This window comes from Tenrec ecaudatus, chromosome 7 (genome assembly GCF_050624435.1).
Source record: "Tenrec ecaudatus isolate mTenEca1 chromosome 7, mTenEca1.hap1, whole genome shotgun sequence".
NCBI lineage: Eukaryota > Metazoa > Chordata > Mammalia > Afrosoricida > Tenrecidae > Tenrec > Tenrec ecaudatus.
In genome coordinates, this window is record NC_134536.1 from 67,966,025 (window position 1) to 67,986,031 (window position 20,007).

Sequence of the window (20,007 nt, forward strand, 5' to 3'; positions counted from 1 at the left end):
CAACCTGTCATTCCTGGCACAGTGAACCATATGCCTGCCTGATTCAAAATGGCCAATACCAGCCTATTTCAGCTCACTAAGTGTAAGGACCAGCCTTACAATGAGAGGGTTCTATGGAGCGATTGTACAATTGGAAGAAAATAGAGACAGCAAACGAGTTTACAGTGCTCACCTCTCCCGTGAAGCCAGGAAGTAGAGTGAGAGCGAATGCTTTCTCCCACAGGCTTATATAGCCTTGAGGCCAGCAGGACCTGGAAAACACATAGGGAACAGGATGGGCAGGTAGGAGAGGCACATGCTTAATAGGATGGGAAGGTGCTAGAGTTAAGATGGTGTCCTAACCTTGGATATCCCTGAGCCCTCTCCAGGGGGAATAATCTATGATCAGTTTTAGAAGGAGTTGGCTGTGCTTTGGGTGGGACAGACACTAGAGCTTGATTGCTGTAAATGATATATAGCCTCTAGGCGTATAGTAAGCAGCCACATGCTTATAAGACTCATCTTCAGGGGGCACTCTGATGGGGGCATTTGTGAGGATGATTTTTAGTGAGGAGAGTGTGACGGATTCATCTCCATGTCACAAGCAGGAAGACCTTCCTCCACCAGCCTCCGCCTTCTAGACTCTTATTATGAGCGTAGAGAATATGTCTGCTTACATTCTCTTCCTGGTCCTCAGTTTCTTGCAACTAATGCTTAGAATTTCCATCTTTATGAGTTCCATTTAATATTTTACAGCTTTAAATTTTCCTAGATTCCTACTTTGTACATTCCAAGTTCTTATTACTGATAGATGTTTGTCACTTTTTCTTCTTATTTTTGAGCTCTGTCCCATCGGCAAATGCAGACCCCAAAGGCTCTACTCCTTCCATGTCATTATGATCCATTCTACTTTGAGAGGGCAGCTCTATCCCGGTCAGTTTTTTAGTGATTTCTGACACAGGGGCTCATCTTTTGGCATTATCTTGGACAAAGTTATGCTTCTTCTTCTTAAAAAAATCACTTTACTGGGGGCTCATACAACTCTCATCACAATCCATACATACATCAATTATATAAAGCACATTTGTACATTAATTGCCCTCATCATTCTCAAAACATTTGCTCTCCACTTAAGCCCCTGGCATCAGCTCCTCATGTTATACTTCTTTTCATTTGGCTTTCATTTGCTGACAGTGTTTTGATGTTATCCACAAGGTTTTCAGTGACTAGTTCCCCTGAAGTGGACAGCCTAGTCCTTCTTTGTTGCCTACTCTTAGTCTGGAAGGCCTGCTTGAACCTGTTCACTTTGGGTGATTCTGCTGGTATAATGCCAGTGGCATCCTAGTATCATAGCAATGCACTAACAACCTTAGTAAAACAAACTGACAGACAAGGAATGTTCAATATTTTGCTTTGTTTCATGAATATGGAGTTTTTAAAAAAAATATTTGGCTTTTAAAATGCTCTCCTGTCTTGGAGAATTTTGTTTTAGCATAACTGCTTTTCCTACTTTTCTTTGATTACAAGTAATGTTGATCTCTTTGTTGTGGAAAGCAATCATACCTCTTTTTTGTGGGCAAACTCCGTGGGGGCAACTTGCTATCTGGAAAAAAAGTTTAACAATACTTTTCTAGAATCCGAGGGAAGAATATGCCCGTATTGTACACTTTGACCTAGTGTGTAGCCAGTTCTTGGTGACCATATGCTGTAGACCATTGGGACTTGAGCCTCCCACACAACATCATTCAGAGGCCACACCAGAAGGATTTGATGTGGAAGCACCACTAAGAAAACTGGCTTTACATTAAACTCTCGTGTCGCAGATTGAAGAACCCAGTATATTCCCCTGGATTTGAGGCCAAAATGGCCTAGTGTGAGAAGAAGCAGATGACTATTATAGTCCAAGGTTATGGAATTGGTGGTCATTAGACTTTGGTTCAGATCATTTGCTCTGAGAGTGTCTAATGAATATGCTCTGGACTACCATATATTTACTATTTTAATGCTCTCTTTGCTTTTTTATGACATGTATTAGTCTGATACGCATGCCTGTACCTTTGTGAATGAAGATTATTCTAAGTTTTGCCCCAATCTCAATCCTCATTGTTCATGTCTTTAGCATTTTTTGTTTAAAAAATAATTTTATTGGGGCTCTTACCTTTCTTATAACAACCCGTCCATCCACCCATTATGTTAAGCACATTTGTATATATGTTGCCAACACCGTTTTCAAAGCATTTTCTTTACACTTGAGCCCTTGATATCAGCTCATTCCTCCCCCACCTCCTGCCTCTACTCCATCCCTCATGAACTCTTGGTAATTTATAAATTACTATTTTTTCATGTTTTACACCGACCCCTGTCTCCCTTCATCCACTTTTCTGTTGTGTGTCCTCCTGGCAGGGGGTTATATGTCAATCATTGTGATTGGTTCCCCCTATCTCCCCCACCTTCCCCTTACTTCCTCATATCATTATTGGTCCTGAGGGATTTATCTGTCCTGAATTCCCTGTGCTTCCAGCTCTGATCTGTACCAGCGCACATGCTCTGGTCTAGCTGGATCTGTAAGGTAGATTTGAGGTCATGATAGTGCTGGGGAGGTTTCTGCCATGCATGTTGTATCTCACTTTCTTGGTCATTCTTATGGAAGCCAGCTGCACGTTGTGAGCCAACTTATGAAGAAGCATGCCTGGCAAGAAACTGAGGGAGACCTGGATCCTGCCAGTAATCACTTAAGTAAGTTTAAAATGGAACCTCTCCAAGTTGAGTCTTCAGATGAGAAAGCTTTGATTTCAGCCTGGAGAAATGAATCAAGATAGAGGTGCCCAATTAAACAATAGCTGAAGTCCTGATCCACAAAAGCAGAACGACAGTAAAGAGGTTACATAGCGATGTACAATTCATATACTGGTACCAAGAAAGCACTTTGAAAGTAAGGACTGCTTCCTTTTGATATTTTCTGCTCTTTCCAATCCAGTAAAATTCTGTCTCCTCCATGCTTCTTTGAAGATACGCTGGAGGCGATGACTGGGACAGGGATATGAGCAAAGATATCAATTATAGGACAATCATCGCAATTGACCATTAAATTGCATTTCATTCTTAATATGATATCCTAACAAGAACACATAAGACATTGACAAACGCTTGAAAGCCCTAGGTTCATTCCCCACCACTTTTCTGTCAGTTTGTCAGACTGTGGTGGTTTGTGTGTTGTGATGTTGGAAGCTAAATCATTGATAGGGGTTCCAGGTGAAGAATGAACTACAAAGAAGCAATAGGCTGTCCACTTCTGAGGAATGGGTCACTGGAAACCTCATGAAGAGCAACAACGTACTGGCAGCAAGAGTGCCAGAAGATGAGACCCGAAGTCAGAAAGCACGCAAAGTATAACTGTAGCAGAGCGGCCTTCTCCAAGTGGCGCTGACCATCCTAACACAGCGGAGTCAGCCTGTGAGCAATAAGCCCTCCAGACCTTTATTTGGAGATGGGGTAAGACTGCAAATGAGAAGGAACAGCTTCCAACATCTATTAATAATGGGAACATGGAATGTACAAAGCTTGAATCTGAGAAAATAGAAGGGGTCAAATGTGGAATGAAACTCATAAAGATCAATAAACTGGGCATTTGTGAGTTAAACTGGACTGGTGCTGACCTTTGAAAAGTAGATAGTCATGTCATATTATTCTAGAAATGACAAATTCAAAAAGAACAGCATCATATTCATTGTCAAAAAGGACATTTCAAAATCTATCGTAAAGTACAATGTTGTCTATGACAGAATAATATCTACGCACATACAAAGAGAACCATTTGATTCAACTGTTATTCAAATTCACACACCAACCACAACAGTTAGTAGTAAAGAAATTGAAGAATTTTACCAATCTTCAGTCTGGAATTTATCAAACATGAAATCAAGATGCACTATAATTATTTGTAATTGTAATGCAAACATTGGAAATAAAGAGGAAGGAACAGTAGTTGGAAAATGGCCTTGTGATAGAAAAGAAATTGGAGATTACATGAATTTTGCAAAATCAATGACTTGTTCATAGCAAATATCTTTTTCCAAAACACACAAAGTGACTATGCACATGGACTTCCCCAGATGGAATACACAGAAATCAAAGTGATTACACCCGTGGGAACAGATGATGGGGAAGTTCAATATCAACAACTAAAACCATGTCATGGGCTGGTTGTGGTATAGATAATTGCTCATTGAATGCGAACAAAATTGAAACAAGTCCATGAGAGCGAAAATATGACCTTGGGTCTATCCCACCTGAATTTTGAGCAGTGGTTTTCAACCTGTGGGTCGCGACCCCTTTGGGGGTTGAACAACCCTTTCACAGGGGTTGCCCAATTCATAACAGCATCAAAATTACAGTTATGAAGTAGCAACCCAAATAATTTTGTTTTTTTGGGGGGGCTGTCACCACAACATGAGGAACAGTATTTAAGGGTCACGGCCTGTGAACCACTGCTCTAGCGGAACTCAAGAACAGAATTGCTGCACTGAGCAATGACCAATGACAGAAGACCTGATAAGCTGTGTGGGGACATCTAAACCATCACGCATAAAGGAAACAAAGGTCCTTAAAGAGAAAGGAAAGAAAGAGGCATTCTTTCAAAGTGGCTAGCATAAGAGACTCTGAAACTTGCTGTGAGTTTTAGAGCGGCAAATGAAAGAAATGATGAAGTCAAACAGCTGAATAGAAATTTTCAAAGGGCAGCTCCAAAGACAAAGTCAAATATTGTAGTGAAATGTGCAGAGGCTTCGAGTTATAAAACCAAATAGGAAGAACATGCTCAGCATATCTTAAACTAAAAGAACTCGAGAAAACAATCAGGCTGTGAGTCACACAATCAAAAGATTCTAGGATGAAAATATCGAATGATGCAGGAATCATCAAAAGAAGACGGAAAGAATACAGTTACTGTACCAAAAGGAACTATTTGGCATTCAGCCATTCCAGGAGGTAGCATATGCGCAAGAATCAATGGTGCTAAAGAATGAATTTCAAACTACACTAAACGCATTAGCCCCAAACAGGGTCCACGAATTGATAGCAGGCCAACTGAAATGTCTCAACAAATGGATGAAGCCCTGGAAGCACTCGCTTGTCTATGCCAAGAAATTTAGAAGATAGCTATCTGGTCAACTGACTGGAAGAGATCCATATAGCACCCAATCCAAAGAAAGATGATACAATAGAATGAGCAAATGATAGAGCAAGATCATTAATATCACCCTCAAATAATTTTTCCCTGAAGATCATCCAACAACAGTTGCCACAGTACATTAACAGGGACTGCTATAAATTCAGACTGGATTCATAAGGACACAGAACAGGGAATATCATTGCCGATGTCAAATGGAGCTTGGTTGAAAGCAGTGAGTATCAGAAAAATGTTTACTTGTGTTTTATTGATATACCAAAGTATTTGACTATGTGGATATTAATAAACCATGTATGGATAACCTTGAGAAAAATGGGAATTCCAACCAATTGTTTTCACGCAGAAACTATACATGGATCAATAGGCAGTTGAGTGAACAGGATAAGGGGACACTCAAACTCATTGCCTTCAAGTCCATGCTGACTCTGTGGGTCTCTGAAGCTTTGACTTACTATGGGAATAGAAAGACCAGTCTTTCTTCTGCAGAGCTGCTGGTGATTTTGACCTGTTGATCACGTGGATTGCATCCCAGCGTATAATCACGACACCACCCGGGTTGCTGCATAGTTTAAAATCAGGAAACATGTGCAACGGGTGTATCCTCTCACCATACTTATCAATCTATACATTGATCAAGTAATCAGAGAAGCTAGATTATATGAAGAAGAATGAAGCATCAGGATTGGAGGAAGCCTTATTAGCAATCTGTGATGTGCAGATGACACAACCTTGCTTGCTGAAATTGAGAAGGACTTGAAGCACTTGCTGATGAAGATCAAGGATTGCAGCCCTCATTATGGATTGCAAGTCAATATAAAGTAGACCCAAATCCACACAACTTGACCTATTGGCAGCATCATGATCAACGGAGAAAAGACGGAAGTTGTTAAATGTGCTAGTTGGATGATTTTATGTCAGCTAGACAGTCCTGGTTAGAGGTGGAGTCAAACCTGTCAATCAAATGGTAGCTGATGGCATCTCCCTGGGAGTGTGACCTTTTGTATGTGAGTGAAGGACTGGCAACTTCCTCTCTCTCTGTGACTTCACCTTCTGCTTGCTGGAATTCTGCCACAGACCCTGAGAACCATGTACACTGACTGTCATGCTTCCACTGACTTCAGATCCACCAGTCGGTGATTTTCCCTTGAGTCCACTGGCCTGCCTCTATGTGACTCTGAAAAGGGGTTTGTAGACTCGTGTCAGACTTATGGACATGACTCCACTGGGCTGGGGTGACTTCTTTCGATATAAGATTATGTATTGATATAAAGCTCTTTCTTATACATATATGAGTGACACTGGATTTGTTTCTTTACACCAGGCGTCCTCAAACTACGGCCCACAGGCCACATGCGGCCCGCCGAGGACATTTCCGACCCACCAGGTGTTTTTGCCCCGTTTTTTTCTCTTCAAAATAAGATAGGTGCAGTGTGCATAGGAATTTGTTCATAGTTTTTTTTAAAACTATAGTCCAGCCCTCCAATGGGTCTGAAGGAAAGTGAACTGGCCCCCTGTTTAAAAAGTTTGAGGACCCCTGCTCTAGACAAACCAAACTGATACATCAAGGATTTTTGTCTTGCTTGGACCAACAATCAGTGCTCGTGGCAGAAGCATGAGGCGATTAAACAATGTGTTGCTTTGGATAAATCTGCTGCACAAACCTCCTTAAAGTGTTGAAAAGCAAAGATCTTATTTTGAGGACTAAGGTGCACTAACCCAAGCGTTGGGTATTTTCAATCACCTCATATGCATGTGAGATTAGACACTGAATAAGGACGAACGAAGAAGAGTTTTTGCATTTGAATTATGATGCTGGAGAAGAATTTTGAAAGCACCATGGACTGACAAAAGTATAAACAAATATGTCTTGGAAGAAGTAGATCCAGAATGTGCCTAATAAGGAAGGATTCGGAGACTTGTCTCCTGTACTTTTGGATGTGTCAGCAGGAGAGACCAGCCCTTGAAAAAAGACAGCAAGTAGAGGGGCTGAGAAAAAGAAAAGGCCTCAAGATGAATCGACAATGGTTGTAACAATGGGCTCGAACATGACCATACTCGTGAGGACGGGGCAGGATGCGTAGTGTTTTGTTCTGTTGTACGTCCGGTTGCTATGAGCTGGAACTCAAGGACACTGAACAATCACAGCTTCAGGAAGGTGCCGCCTGGTAACCCTTGCAATTATTTGCTTCATCAGTGGCAACTTGATGGCTCCTTTTCCTGAAGTTATTTTTGGAGTATCCGTAAGCTCAGAAAGCCAAGAGATATCTCATATTCTCTGTACCTAAAGAAAAAAGGCATATATTCAGTCACACAGATATCCGATATATCTGTTCCCACAATAGCCATATGTTCTGATAGCAACATTTTCCTGGTGACGACCTCCTTAAGTTACCAGCTTGAATCCACTACTCACAGAGGCAGATACAGTGCAATAAATATATAACTAACACAGGCAAAGAGAACAAATCAATTATTATTGTTACAGGTAAATAATACAAATTTAATTGTTTTGAATTGAACATTATCATTTCTCTAATATAACATGAGTTTATTTAGGCACGTCGAAGAAGAGTTCTTATTAGATCTAAATGAATATCAACCTCCTTGTTGATCTTTGAAAAACAAAGGAATTTCTCCAAAACACTGTACAAGGTTGCTCCTCGAATCCCCAAATAAATGAACTGCTAATCAAAAGAGACAGGCCCTATATAATCCCTGTCACTGGCTATTAGAAAACAGGCAAGATACAGTATGTCTTCTTGACCAAAGCAACCACAGTGATATGAAGTTTTGCAAATTCATAAAGGCAGCTTTGTTCTACGGAGAGCTTCCAAATATAAAGACAAAAATACATTTAAAAGACCTTGGAAAGATTCCCTCCGTTGCTTCTAGTTATCTCGTGAGGAGAGCCAGCCCCAGCAAGGCTCATCCAAGAGCAGAAAGCCTAAGAGAACTCTCCTGTGATTACCTCTTTGTTTTCATCTTTCCACAATGCTGGCCTACATAAAAAATCAATACATAAGTCAACCCTTCATAATCAAGAGTTCTTTTAAATAGACTTCCATTCCAGGAATAGCCCTATGTGTAAGGCCAAATTCTCTGTGGCACCACTGAATGCCAAATAAAAGTGCCTAAATTAGAATTGGCCCTAATGATATTAATCATCCTATCCGTCTTTAAAATATGACTTTATAAAAGGAACTTAATGGGAAGCAATAGAAAAGCATACTTTTCCTGTAAAATTTTCTCAATATGTATCATATACAAATGAAGAAATTGAATTGCATTTTTATTCTTCCTTTGCCAAATTCAATAAAAGTTCAAGCACATTTTTAACCTATGTCCTAGATTGGCACTTATAAATATATATATTAAAACAAAAAAACCCCTAGTACTGTTGAATTGATTATGACCCAAAGCAATTCTGTAGGACAAGGTAAAACAATCAGATAATTTCTCTGTAGTTGTACATTTTCACAAGAGAATATGGCCTGAACTCTCATCCAACCTTCAACATTTAGATTAACAGAACCATGCTTACCTCACTGGGCCATGAGTACTCCTAAGTATGTGTGTGTGTGTGTGTAAATGTTATTTAAATATCAATCTCCTATACAGCAGTTCATCCACTTGACCATTAGCTTGCTTCTTCTGATGTTAATATCTTATATAACCATGGTGCAATTATAAAACTCAGAAATGATCTTTGTTACAACCCTCTGAAATGATGAATCTTCTTTGGATTTCACAAGTTTTTCTACTAATGTAAAGAATAGACTTTTGAACCATTTTAATTTATGAGTCTAGCATTAATTTGAAGAAAGAGAGAAAGAACAATAACATTCTTTGAGGATTAGGCAGATTAAGTAGGTACATTTGGGAGTACTGGAGAAGATATCAATAAGGAATTAAAGAAGAAATATCAAGGGTTGTAAAGTATGACCTTGGCAAGAGAAAAAATAGGAGAAAATTTTGCAAGACTAATGACTTCATTGTAAATATCTTTTGCCAACAACATAAACTATGGGCCTCTCCAAATGTAATATAGTAAAATAACAATGATTATTTTTGTGGGATAATGGAGAAACTCAATACAGTCAAACAAAAGAAGGCTAGAGGCTGAATGTGGAACAAGCCATCAACTCTTTATATTTAAGTTTAGGTTGAAATTAAGACAACTTAAAACAAGTCCACAAGGGTGTATCAGAATTCAGAGAAATCTCAAAACAGAATTGATAAATTGAACACTACTGATAAAAGACTTGGCTAGTTGTGGATGACATCACGAACATCATACACACGGAACGCAAAGGATCATCAAAGACAGGAAAGAAAGACGAGACCAAAGTTTTTGTCAGGAAATGATGAAACTTACTCTTGAATGGAGAGTCGCTACAGATGACAGAAGAAAAGATGACGTAAAGGGGCTAACAGAGCATTTCAAATTGCAGCTTGAGAAAGGGAAGTAGAGAATTATAATAAAGTGTGCCCAGTCCTGCAGTTAGAGGAGGGGGGGGGGAATCAAGCTTCAGTTTGCAATATTTAAGAATTCTATAAGCAACATACTGAATAATGCAGAAAGCAGGACAAGAAGATGTTAGTCTTAAAAACCATTTTCTCAGAGGAAGCCTCCCTTCATCGAGGATTAGGTTCAGCTTCTCAAGCCAGTGGCAGAGGTAGAGGACCATTCCATTCCCGCCGTGCACCACTGTTCTAAAGTCCTCCCAAGTCAACAGACTCAGATGATAGCGATGAGCGAAACTCACTAGAGACTCAAGTCAGGACAGGGTGGGGGGTGGGGAGGGGAAGCCACCCGTCTGAAATCAGGTGGTGTCTGGCTGTCAGCAAGAATAGAGTCCGGGCTCTTAAAGGCTTGCCTACCAACAAGCAGCCACCCAAGTGAGGTGTCAACTGAATCCACATGGGAGAAGCACACCAACCTATGTAATTCAAGAATGTAGATAATAAAATTCGAATCCAGAGAAGGAACAATATCAGAGCTTGAATTCTGAGCACCAGTTTTGGACTGCCAAGGCAGACAGTGGAAACCCAGGGTCCATTTGCGGGGTCCCCGCATGGATGGGCCTTTTAGTGAATCCCCTCGGCCAATAGCCCAGGGCTGTAAGTAGCTTTTGTATCAGATAGAGAACATGGTTTTATTTTTTTTAATTGGGGATCTTACAGCTCTTATCAGAATTCATACTTATATCCATGTGTCAGACACATCTGTACGTATGTTGTTATCATCTTTTAAAAAACATTTTCTTTCTGTTTGATCCCCTGGCACCAGCTCCTCATTTCCCCCCCTGCCTCCCCCACTCTACATCCCCCATGTCCCCTTGATAATTTATGAATCATTCTTTTTTCCCCTGTCTTACACTAACTGCTGTCTCATTTCACCCACTTGTCTGCTGTCCATCTCCCTGGGATGGGGGCCATATTTTGATCACTGTGATCAGTTCCCCACTACTCCCTACCCCCTTCCCTTACCCTCCCAGTATCGCTCCCCTTTTTGGTCCTGAGGAGTTTATCTGTTCTGGATTCCCTGTGTTTCCAGCTCTTATCTGTACCAGCTTACCTGTTATGATCTAGCCAGATTTGTCAGATAGAATTGGGGTCCTGGTAGTGGGGTGGGGGAAGCATTAAAGAACTAGAGGAAGGTGGTATGCATACTGCACCCTGAATGGCTCTTGTCCTTGTGACTGATCTGACAGGGGTGTCTAATTGACTACTGATGGACTTTGGGTCTCCACTCTGCCCTTCCCCTCATTCCCATTGATATGCTTTTTGTTTGTTTGTTTTGTTTTGGGTCTTTGATGCCTGATACTTGATCCCATCGACCCCTCATGATCACACAGGATGGTGTGCTACTTCCATGTGGGCTTTGTTTCTTCTCAGCTAGATGGCCACTTGTTTATCTTCAAGCCTTTAAGATCTCAGACGCTATATCTTTTGATAGCTGCACCATAAGCTCTCTTCACCACATTTGCTTATGTACCCGCTTTGTCTTCAGTGATTGTGAACATCACAGAATACCGTGTTAGTAGAACAAATTGTTCTTGCATCGAGGAAGTACTTGAATGGAGGCCCAATGTCCATCCTCTACCATAATACTTTATAAATAAATATATGTACATAGATCTATTCCCCTGTCATTGGATATAAAATGTATTTACATATGTACATGCCTGCATTTAGACCTCTATAAATGTCCTTTGCCTCCCAGTTCTTTCCTCTATTTCCTTTTATTTTCCTCCCATCCCACTATCATGTTCAGCCTTCATTAGGGTTTTGGTAATTCTTCTCGGCTACATTGCCCTTGATTAAGACCCTCCCCCCCAAGCATACTACACTCTCCCCGCCATCAACTTTAGACCACTTATTCTTCCCTTGTCCCTGGGTTTGTTGGCATCTCCCTCCTTTTCCCCCATCCCTCCCTCTCCCTTGTCACGGTAGAACCGTCAGTCCCATTGTTCTCCCCTCTGGATTGCTCATCCCGTCTATTTTGTGCAGAGAGACATGCATAGACAATAATGTGCACAAAACAAAGCAGAGCAAAACATAACCAAAAAAAGAAGACAAAAAACAAATCACCAACATCTAATACAACCAAACAAAATATAAATAAATAAAGGAAAAAGAGAAAAACCGGCAGTAAAAACTGAAAAACTCTCAAAAACTATGAACCGTGATAAATTTTCAAATACATGAACATCAGATTCCGGAAAGTGAAACAGGAATAGAGAGAGACCTAAGGACAGCTGATTTTGCCCACAAAGCCTTTACAAAGCCCTCCTACACTGGTCTTTCCAGCTCTGTGTTGAGTTTGTTGGCCTCAAATGCCTTCTCAATGGGCAATCGTGAGGGTGACTGGCAGTAGCGTTTGGACGCATCACTGGACTTCTGAGTCTGAAGTTCCGCTGTCACATGATGTCGTAATAGCTATTCCCTCTAGGATTAGGAGGACCATAAGGGTGCATTTCGGGCATTTCTAGCTATAAAAACTAAAAACCCATTTTTTTCTTATGCAAAAAAGGGAAAATATGAACGTAAGGCTTTTGTCAAGGGAGATACTTGATCTTTGCAAGTCCATCTGCTTATCCTTTTATATAATGAAGGTCTCTGCTCTCAGGTGTGAGGGCAATAATCTGGGAACTCATGAACAATTGTAGAGAAGTATGGAAAGCGACAGAAAACACAAGTAAATCCTAAGAAAGGGCATTGCAATACTTATGTAGAAGACAATTGCTCAAGGTTGAGTTAAAAAAAATGAAATCAGTGAAGATGAGTTTGCCCTGAGTAGAAATGGCATTTTGAATGAAAAAAAACTCTTATGCTTTCCATGCTTTGGTTTCATTTTCACCCAAATGCGGAGTGTGGTTTGCTTGTCTTGTGTTGTGGTTTAATGCAGCTCAGCATCTCGTTTCTTTCCATTGCGGCAAAGTGGGCTGAAAGCTTGAGGGATTTCTCCTGCAGTAAATTCCCGGATCTCATTCCTGGTCAGTACCGTGCAGCTCATTTCCATGTGCAGATTGTCCTCCTTTTTCGTCTTTGCTTCCAGACTCATAATTCTGTGCTTATCTGCACTGAACTTCATTTGCATTTATTAGCTGTGTAGGTACTTGAAATATCTAAAACCCTTTTATCCGCCCGCTTTGTTTCTCATTATTTGCTGTCTCTTCCAATTTAGTATTAACTGCAAACCTGAAATGTTTCTTCTGAAACTGTTGTTCAAATTCTTTGCATACCCGAGTCGGGCCTCGGCGGATGTCTACAGGGATCCCAGGCAGTAACCTGGCTTTGCTTTGAAAATAGCAACTTCTCACATTTTTTATCTTTTCTTATGGACAGACTGAGGTATGAACCATTCAGGTCTTGGTCTGTATTGTACGGACCCATCGAGCCTCTCCACTGTGCTCGCTCGCGGATGTGCTAAGGACTAAAGACTGCGTCAATGAAGACGGATGGACTCTCCTTACCTTCACGGAGTGCACCACGTGTTTTGTTCTGTTGTTAACTGCTTTGGAGCAGGTCCCTAGCTCATGGTGGCCCGTGCACAGGCGAGTGAAACTATTCAGTTCTATGCCATCGCCATGAGCAGTAGTGGATTGGACCATTATCACCCATACGGTTTCTTTTTTGGAATTTAAATTGTATTTTGTCATGTTCTTTTATGAATTGGGAGAAAGCTTGCAGAGTGAATTCATTTTTCCATTCAACAATTCCTTCACATTTTGTCTCCTGTCATTGATTACAATCTCCACAATATGGTGTCACTGATGTCACCTCCACTTTGGGTTTTCTGCTTTTAGCCTCTGCAAGGTTCTCCTTGGCTGATTTTCAGAATAGATTGCCAGATTTTTCTTCTTAGTTTGTTTTATCTTGGAAGTGCCAAATTTTTTTGAGTTGAGTAAATGAGACCGAATAGCAACTCAACAGTGAAGGCCTTCTGTGACCGGCTATGGGCAGGATCCGAGGCCCAGCAGCCGAGTACAGGGACTAGGGCAAGTGATCAAAAGAAGGTGGCAGGAAGGAATCAGCTAGGAGGGCATTTTTGGAAGTTGAAAATATTTTTCAGGATGCTAAGTCATGAAATACTGGGATCTATTCAGAAAAGCAGTGTTAATTTAGTTCCTTTGGGGGATGGAGATGAAGGAAGGTGATGTTGGAGAGTTAGCAGAGACTGGATATTGAAAGGAATTTTTGTGCTGTGCTGAGAAATTTGGATTTCATTCTAAAGATCATGGCTAGATTTTAAATGAAGTGGGGAAAATGTGAAATTTAGAAAGAGGCACTTCTTATCCAAGTATGGTTGATAGAGTCTAGAGTTGGCTTATAAATTTGGACAACTTTATTCTAACTTTTGAGTGTGCATACATTAAGAACAAGAGATACCCAGACTTCCAATTTGATTGAGTCAGTGGGTAATGGTTTCCTTATTTACCATGGAAGAAAATGCTAAAGGAGACACAGGCTCATAAGAGGAAATAACATCTCTATTTTATACATGTTGGGTTTAAGTGACTAATGGGGTACATATTTTAGAATGACTCGGGCACTTTAATCATAATAGTAATGGTGATGATACTATATAATATTAAATAATAATGATACATTCAAATAATGAAAATAATGTGTAAAATGAATGAGAGACTGACGCGTCATTTGCTCTTTGGAATAACCCTCTGAGGGATATATTACTATTATCTCATTTGTTGTTGTTTGCTGTTAGGTGCTGCGAGTCAGGTGCAAATCAGGGACCTTATGTACAACCGACTGAAACACGCACAGTCCTTTGCCATCCTCACAGTTATTCTGTGTTGGAGTCCATTTGCAGCCCCTGTGTCAATCCATTTTGTTGTATGGCCCCTCTGCTTTGTCAAACATGATGGCCTTTTCCTGGGACTGGTATTCTCTGACAACATGTCCAAAGTATGTGAGATGAAGTTTCACCATCCTTGCCTCTAAGGAGCACTCAGAGGCACATCTTCCCAGACAGATTTGTTCATGTTTTTGGCAGTTCATGGTATTTTCAATACTCTTCAAACACCATAATTCATGGGCATTGATGCTTCTAGCTTCTTTATTCAATGCACAACTTTCACATGCAGATGAGGCAATTGAAAATACCTTGACTTGGGTCGATAAAAATGATCCCGCTTATAAATCTTATTTATAATGGTTGCAGCAGCACATTGACAGGGGGTTTCCAGAGGTTCAGGCCAGATTCAGAAGAGGACATGAAACAAGGATCATAGCTTGTCAGAAGTCAGAGGCATCTTGGCTGAAGGCAGAGAATACCAGAGAGATGTTTACTTGTGTTTTATTGACTATGCCAAGGAATTTGACTATGTGAATCATAAGAAACTATGGATAACCTTGAGAAGGATTGGAATTCCAGAACACTCCACTGTGCCCATGTAGAACTCTTACATCATGGCCAAGAGGCAGTCGTGAGAACAGAACAAGGGAATACTGCATGGTTTAAAATCAGGAAAGGTAGACAGCAGGGTTGTATACTTTCACCGTATTTGCTTTCAATCTGTTTGCTGAAAAAATAATGAGAGTAACTGGATTATATGAAGAAGAATGTGGCATCCGGATTGGAGGAATGTTATTTACAAGCTGTGATATGCAGATGGTACAACCTTGCTTGCTGAAAGCAAGGAGGTCTTGATATACCTACTGATTGAGATCAAGGATTGCGGCTCTCAGTAAGGATTCCAAATCAATGTGAGGAAGACCCAAATCCTCACATCTGGACCAATAGTCACATCATGATAAATGGAGAAAAGATTGATGTTGTCAAGAATTTTTGTCTTGCTTACGTGCACTATCAACGCCCATGGAAGCAGCAGTTAAGTGATCAAAAGATGAGTGGCATTAAGGTAAATCTACACAAGACCTCTTTAGAATATTGAAAATCACTAGGCTACTTTGAAGACTAAGGTACATCTCACCCAAGCTATGCTATTTTAATTGCCTTTGATGCATGTGAAAGTTGGACATTGAATAAAGAAGACGAAGAAGAATTGATGCATTTGCATTGTGGTGCTGGAGAAGAATATTGGAAGTACCTTGGACTGCTAAAAGGACAAACAAACCTGTCTTGAAAGAAGCATGATCAGACTGCTCCTTAGAGGCAAGGATGGCATGACTTAGTCTTACACACTTTGGATATGTGGTTAGCAGAGTAGAGGGGCAGTGAAGGAGGGGAGGCCCTCAAGGAGATGGGCTGATACGGTGGGCTGCAACAATGGGCTCAAGAATGAGAACAGTCGTGTGGATGGTACAGGACTGGATGGAGCTTCAGAGGCTTGCTATGGTTGGAGTCGACCTGATGACACCCAACAGCAGCAGCGACATTTATAAATGAGAAAATGGAAGTCTAGAAGGTTATTTTGCCAAAGGTCATAAATGTGGCAAGGAGTGGAGACAGCATATGGACTCAGAGCGTTGGATTCTAGAGCTCCCTTTTCATTAACTCAGGATGGTGGAGTGAGTCTAGGGGAGAGATCTGGAGTGCGCACATGCATTGGCAATACGCTATTGGCTGATTATATGGGTGAAGATGTAAGAATTGGCAACACCAACATTGTTAGGTCCAACAGGGAAAGAAGTACCAATAAATGCAGGAAATAAGTAGAGGAAACAGAGAAAGGTATGCAACCAATCAATATAGTGTCATGGAGGGCTCAGGCATCGTGGCAATAGCGAATATTAGTTGCATTGCCTATTGTATTGTATTGTTTATCCTTTCTGAAACTCATCTGCTTTTCTGTAAAATCAGGATAATACTAGGTTGAATTTTTTCCCAAAATATCTTGCAGTAATCTAGATAAGTTTTAGCAAGCATTTAGTCTGCTGCATGATACACACCGAGTGCCCAATTAATGCTGACTACGGTTATTACTCTAAGATAATAAGAGGGAGGAAAAGGGTTTTAAAAGAGAGAAGGCATAGTTTTCTAATGCTGCAAAGGATTAGCTAGGAAAGGGAGACCACACAGTATACAGGAAAAGAACAGAAAGAATCGACAAATGTGGAAGAATTTGTCTACTAAAATTTGTCTACCTATGAAAAAGGATATTTGACAAATATGTGTACAGCAGGGGAAAAGTCCCCCAGTTGTGCGCCAGTTATTAATTTTAAAGCCCAGAAAGCAAACATCCTTGGCATTAGTTTTCCTAAAAATCAATTACATTGAATTCTGAAAATTATGAATGCCAATACAAATGAAATGAAATGTTGATCACTTATAATTACTTGAAAGTAACCTTGTACCGGAAAAGTGTGAAGGCAGTCTTGTCACAGAGAGCCCCGGGATCTGCTGCAGCTTCATGATGAGCAGCTGGGGGCATGACACAGGGCGGGGGGTTTGCGATGGACGCTCCCTTGGGTCCTCTGTCCTCATTCCATGGCGTTGTTTTACAGGAGCTTTGTGCATCTACAGAATCTGGAGAATTTTGGTTCTGTAGATGAAATCTCTCAGTTTGGAAATCATGACAATAAAAACAAATTCACCCTGGGACAACCAAAATGTATTTTTGTGAGCAGAATTTGAGCCCTAGACCATTAATTTGTAACTTCACACACATTTTTGATATTATGAGATTTTAGTTATGATTTCAAAAATAGTGTGCTCTGTTCCAAAAACTGCCAGGATATGAAAGATAGGGAGCGGTATCAGGTAAAATATTGGTCTTCGCGAGGTTCCAATCTTGGAAAATCAAGCTTTACCAAAGCAAAAAAAAAAAAAAAGATTTATCAAAGCTAAATTTAGGCGATAGAGTTCTAAAAGTGTGGTTGGGCGATTAGTTAATCTGACTATGCTTTTGAAATGTAAATCCCCAAAAAGCCAAATGCACGGTGCTAGTGAAAAACAGCAATGATCCTTGAACCAAGCTTCTGCGTCTTATCCAAGCTTTCTTCCCCTTCTCCTGTGTTGCCAGGTACGAGATGGGGTAACTCCTCATCCTACCGATGATATCATTGGAGTTCAGATAATGGGGAGAATTGTCTGGGAAGAAACCTTCATCGAGGAGTTGCAACTAGAGTCAAGAACAAAAAAAGAAGCCATTCATTTGGCTTGAGCGGGAAACCAAATAAAGGCAATCAAAACAGAAACAAGAGCAGAATCAATATGTTCAATTACAGTGTTTCCATCAGGGTCCAGTCAGGAAACAGAAGCCCTACTCTATATTTTGGCAGCGTAGCCGAGAGGGGTTTCCATAAGGAATTGCTACCTGACTCATGCACACCTATGGTCGGTCATTGCGGCATTATTCACGACGACAGCCACGTGGGGAAAGCAGCCACATGTTCATCAGCAGGTGGGTAGTTACGCAGAATATGGCACACACAGAAAATTAATTAGGTTTAAAGAGACATGAGGTCCTGATGCATGCGGTAGTGTGCGAACCTTGAAGCATTCTGCTGAGTGAAGTGCATCACAAAGGAACCAGGAATCTAAAGTATTGCTACTGGGCTTCCAGTTCACACCTGCAGGGAGCTCTTACAACCAACAAGGAACCACGTCTCTTCAAGCAGCGATGGCAGCAAACAAGGACTCTCAGTAAGACACTTGTCTTAGTCTCTTCGAAGTGTCTTCATCAACAAAACAGTGCCTCCTGAGGGGATCTGGCTGACCAACTAAATTCAAGACACAGATGTCAACTCAGAAGATGATGGCATCTCTTTTGTTTTTTTAATCTTGTACTGAAGTAAAATTCTGGCCTTTTTCCCCCTAGTGTAACTTTTCCATCCAGACTCTTTATGACTCAAACCACATGACTGGGTGGGATTAAACAAATAAGGTGACAAAGATCGACAAGAGCAGATTGGACCGTCTTGCCCTTTTGCTGGGCAGAAAGTACAAGTCGGAAGCAGAAAGAGAATCGCACAACAACCCAGGAGGAGGAGCTGGAAGTGAAATGCTTTGGAGCTCATAGTCTGGGGAGGCGGAGCAAGGGGGCCAACACCATGACCATGAGTTGGTGGTAGATTTTGTTCCACTGTGTGTTTCAAGCCATCTTCTGAGCCCAAGAGATGCAGAGGTCAGTGCGCATCATTTTCTCCTTTGGAAGCCAATGGACCAGTGGGGGGAAACAGCGAACGTCAGTGTGCAGAACCATGGGAGGGAGGTGCTCATTTCTAACTCCTGGGTTCTGACTTCTCTCTCTGCTAAACAAACTTGAGGGAGCATTGTAAGACTGATGCTGGAAGCTGAAAACTGAACACACAGTAACAAAACTGGAACCGATACTGCAACTAGAACCATCTTCCAGATTCTGACAGAAAAAGGAAGCAAACTGGAAGGAGCAGATCATTTATCTTCCCATCCTACCCCCTGATGTCCCTGGTGAGCTCTTGTCTCTCAGCTTCACACGCACTCTCTCAAACTTGCCTTTGTGTTGCTGGCCTAGTTTCTGCATATCATGGCAGCTGCTGGTTCTGCTAATAAGGGACTGCCAGCAAGTTGAATCTGACTCATATTGACAGAGTAGAAGGGCCCCCAGAGTTTCCAGAAGCGGACTACCACCAGCACCCAGGCTTAAAATGTCCTAGTCTCACATCAATGCTAACCTGTTGCTGGGGGTGCAGTCCAGTAAGTGGCCTGCTCCCGAGCACTTTGTGTGGTATGGCGACCCCATGTGTTCCAGAGTAGAACTACTTCATGTTTTCTTGTAGTAACTTTTTGGAGAAGTAACTGGAGGGCTTGTCTTTCAAAACTGTTTACAGTTCTATTGACATATCATTCACATACCATATAATTTAAAAATATTCAAGAGTTGTGCGATAACAGTAATGCGATTCATGAATGGGTGCGGGGCAGGGCAAGGCTAGGTAAAATTGTCACAGACTCTGAGGAAATATTTACAAACTTGAAGAATAACTATCTGAACCTCTGAATAATATCCTGATGATGCAAAATTTTATTCAAACCATAAATTAGGTTTTAATGACGGAACCTTGGGACCCTTTGAGAACAATGGGATCCTTTTAGAGTGATCCTTTCAGAGGCATGAGATGGCAGGAGAGGGCAAGAGCCCTGTCAGGCTTTGTGTGCCCACTAGGGATTATGGCAACTAGGAACCATTGCAGCGTATTAAATAGGGGCAGTATGTGTGTGTTGAGTGAACGAGTGAATTACTGAATATGGAGATGTTTCAGTTACAATGTATACATAGTAATTGTGAAACAACAACATTGAGACTAGGAAAATTTGATGATTCAGTAAAATTGTTTTAATTTCAGAGAATAATTTCCTTCCGCCCTGGTAGAGCAGGAGTGCTCAATACGTCGATCGTGATCTACTAGTTGATCACAAATGTAGTGTG